At 42.9% G+C, this 4292-nt stretch overlaps 1 pseudogene; it reads left to right on the forward strand.

The window, feature by feature from the left end:
• Positions 1-1332: 1332 nt before the first annotated feature.
• Positions 1333-4092, forward strand: LOC134375406 (olfactory receptor 8B12-like; annotated as a pseudogene).
• The last annotated feature ends 200 nt before the right edge of the window (positions 4093-4292 follow it).

Consider the following 4292-nt stretch of genomic DNA (forward strand, 5'->3'; position numbering starts at 1 on the left):
TAGAGATTCAAGTTTTGGGAAAAGGGACAGTGCTGCAACGAAGTAACTTAACCAGAAATATTTATTTCTATGCTTCTCTATTCTCGTATTGGAGCGAGTCAACATTGAAAATGATTTAGAGACAGCCGGGTTCATTTGAAATAAAACCCTGATGCATTTGAAATGAAGTTTCTATGGAAACCATTTCTGAAGTGACAAAAACCTCAGAAGAACTTTCCCTGATGTTGCTTCATGCATACAAGAACTCTCTACAGTTTCTAGAGGAAAGTGAATATTTAATGAACCCCTAAGGTCTTCCTTACCATTGGGTCTCAAGGAGAGCTTGCCTTGTGGGGCTTATTTTAATTTTTTAATGGAAGGTTGTTTTTCTCCGTTCCTTAAGTGTGTGCAGTGGTGGATTGCTTTTCTCCATTTCTTAAGTGATTGAGACAGGGATTGGGATTCATTAGAGTCATTCTGGAATGCGCACAGTTTTAGGTGTAAACTGAGAGATGTGGAACGGGCATTGCTAATGGAACCAAGGGTGAGCAAGTCCTCACTGATGTATGTGGCCGTCCTTGTCACCACACACAGGCCCGGGTGCAGTGCTTTTGGTCAGACTTGCCTAGAAGAAGACAGGCTTCTGCCCTTTATGCTATGATTTCATAACTTCTTCAAGAGGACTCTAGCCCATAACTCTGACCCAAACCATATATAACCCATATTCTAACTGAGGTTTTACTTTCCCCAAATAGAGATTTATTTCTTGGCTATGAAAGTTGTCATTCTTAACACATAAAAAGCCCCTGTTAAGGGGTGGAGAATGCAAGTTGCTACACAAAGCTTTATTAGTCTTTATATCAGTCTCACTCAGTAATCTGCATTGTGTGACTTGTGGTTGTCTAAATCTCCAGCAGCATCTCTTGCCCCTCCATCCTGTTACTATGCTTAGGATGTTCTCCTCAGAGCCAGTAATTTGGTTTAAGGTATCGCATTTAAGGTGCAGGACAACAACGTGGTGCCTTGGAAGGGTGCTACGTTAAGGCACGAAAGCCTAGTGTTTTAGTAGGGTCACTGATGAAGCAAACATTGTTAAATTCTCTTTCCGGTCGTCGCTCAAATGTCAGGTTACTCTACTTAAGATTGAAATCTGTGTAGAACCTGCCCGTACTACCCCTCTCCCTTGCTTTCCTTTTCCTCATAGCACATTTCATGTTATATGTTTTACTTCTTTCTTTCATGTATTTTCTGTACCACTTGAATGAAAGCACAATGAGGGCAAGAATCTTTTTTTTTTCTTTCTTTCTTTTTACTGAAGAACCTGGACCTAGAAGAGTTTCTGGGACGTAGTGGATGCTCAGTTTGTACTTGCCGAAGGAATGTTGTTCGTGTTCACATCTTTCTTCGACTCCCCATTATCTGACATATTGGCTGTAGGGTCTGTTCCCTGGCCTTTGGATCGTGACAAAAGTTGATATCAGTTATCTGGCAAACATTTGTTTTTAATTGTTAAGTTTAAACTTCATGAACAGGTACCGGGGCAAGAGCAGAGAAGGTTTCTTTTATTTTTGAACTTGAAAAAGTTCAGTAATTCTTGGTATAGATTGGATGTAAATGCAATAATGAATCTCCTCCTCTGAAATCCAGTATTCCCTAATTTGACCTTCCCTGGCTCTAACACTTTCTACCATCCTTCAAAATTACTTGTTTTTTTCTATCAAGAATCTCATAAGATCTTTGTCATTAAGAATGCTGCTTCAGAGAACTCCTTGTCACTCACGAGGAGGTGGTGTAGGCAGTGGTCAGCACCATACTTACTAAAGCTGGAAGACCAGGGTTTGACTCAGGATTCTGAAATCTGCTAGCTGTGTGTGTTCCTCACTTTTAAAGTGGAGATAAGCAGATCTGATTCATGAGGCTGTTGTGAGTAATAAATGAGGTAAATCATTTCTACACTGTCCTTGCATCCTTGGTGACCACATGAGGGTGCTGGGTCAGCGTTTGGTACACAGTTAAGTGCTCAGTACAAGACAGTGAGAATTATTTTTCCCACAGTGCTTTGCTCTCACTCATGCTTAAAAACATGTATCGTGAATGAAAGAATAGGACATTAAAAGCCATGTGAAGCATTATCAGGGGTGTAAACAATCAGTTCCTCTCCCTTAGGGAAGGTGGTCTCTGGGCCATGGTCCCGTGGGAGCCTCTGTAACTAGCTCCCTGAGATCTCCAATCCAGAATAAAACTCTTTAGTCTCCTGTCATCCACAGGGTTAGGAGAGGCCTGTCTCGTTCCTGGAGGCTGGACGGGAGCTTCGGGGCAAAGCCGCAATCAGACACCGTGCTCCTCAGCTCAGCGAGAGAACAAAGATAAACTAGAGATTTATTTATTATTTTTTTTTGAATTTTTAAATTTATTTGAAGCATTTGAATGTAAGGACAGACATACACTTCTTGTCTAAATACTGAAGCATGCATCTTCTGAGAAAAAGGACATTGTCTTAGATAACCAACATATCACTGTCCCTAAAAGTTTTTAAAAACAACACTATTATCTATATACATTCAAATTTCTCCAGTTATTGTAAAAAACATATTTTACAGATATTTTAATTTTATTTGTTTATTTTATTTTATCAATATACAATGTAGTTGATTTTCGTGTCCCTTTACCGATTCCTCCCTCCCCACCCCCTCTGCCCGCCTCACACCCATCAACAGACTAGAGATTTTGATCCTCAGGGTGGAGAAGCAGAAGCAGAGAGGTCTGAGCTGCAAGTTGTCACTCTCTTTCCACCAGGGCCACTGGCGTCTCCATGAAAGACAAGCACGGAGGCAGCAGAGAACAGCGCTGAGGCTCTCGTGCCCTCCTGACCCTCTGGGTCCTGCAGCAGAGCTCAGGCCGCGGGAGCCAGACCGCCTGCGTCACACTGCTGCTGTGACTCAGTAACACTGGGACTCTGTGCAAGTGGCTTAGGCTCGGGGTCCTCCTCTGTAAAGTGGGAAGGGTCGCAATGCCACACAGCGTTTAGAATAGTGCCTATTCCATAGTTACTGCTCAGAGAAAGTTTCTTCTCTTCTCGTCTCCCTTGCATCCCCTTAACTTCCACTAACTTCCATGGTGGGGAAGCTCTTTTCTCTGTGACGCTTTTCTTTCCCCCTCACGGAAGCTCCCAGAGGAGAATTGCTGGCAGGAACTTCTCTGTGACAGAGTTTATCCTCGCAGGCTCAACGGATCAACCCGGACTCCGGATCCCCCTCTTCTTCCTGTTTCTAGGTTTCTACGTGGTCACCTTGGTGGGGAACCTGGGCCTGATAACCCTGGCCGGGCTCAGCTCTCACCTGCCCATTCCCATGTGCTTTTTCCTCTTCAACTTGTCCTTCGTAGATTTCTGTTGCTCCACTACTCTCACCCCTAAAATGCTGATGGGCTTTGTCTCAAAGAAGAACTTCATCTCCTATGCAGGGTGTATGAGTCAGTTTTTTTTCTTCTGTTTCTTTGTCTTTTCGGAATCCTACATGCTGTCAGCCATGGCTTATGACCGCTATGTCACTGTCTGTAACCCACTGGTGTCCACAGTCACCATGTCGCCTCAGGTGTGTTTGCTTCTTTTATCAGGTGTCTATGGGATGGGAGTTTTGGGGGCTGTGGCCCATATGGTAAACGTAATGTTCGTGACCTTTTGTGCAGACAACTTTGTCAATCACTATATGTGTGACATCCTTCCCCTCCTTGAGCTCTCCTGCAACAGCTCTTACATAAACTTGCTGTTGGTCTTCATTGTTGTGACCACTGGCATTGGGGTGCCCATTGTAGTCATTTTCATCTCTTATGGTTTTATTCTTTCAAGCATTCTCCACATTAAGCTCCAGTGAGGGTAGGTCCAAAGCCTTCAGTACCTGCAGTTCCCATATAATTGTGGTATCTCTTTTCTTTGGGTCAGGGGCTTTTATGGACCTCAAACTACCTTCTATTTTACCCCTTGACCAGGGGAAAGTGTCTTCAATTTTCTATACTGCTGTAGTGCCCATGTTCAACCCATTAATCTCTAGCCTGAGGAATAAGGATGTCAAAGTTGCCCTGAAGAAAACCTTGAGCAGAAAAATCTTCTCTTGAAAATGACCAAGAAAGGAGATCAGGGTATTTCTTTTCTTTTAGTTTTTTTCAGTGAGGGAAAAATGCTAGCACTTTCTCCCCTATACTTAGAGGAAAATTTTAACTCTTGTTCCTAAGCACACATTCTCTTCACTGCTTACACACCTCAACTATTCATAGTCCTAAGAAATTATTTAATCTAGGCTCCTTGTACAACACAT

The sequence above is a fragment of the Cynocephalus volans genome, chromosome 4 (assembly GCF_027409185.1).
Source record: "Cynocephalus volans isolate mCynVol1 chromosome 4, mCynVol1.pri, whole genome shotgun sequence".
Classification (NCBI taxonomy): domain Eukaryota; kingdom Metazoa; phylum Chordata; class Mammalia; order Dermoptera; family Cynocephalidae; genus Cynocephalus; species Cynocephalus volans.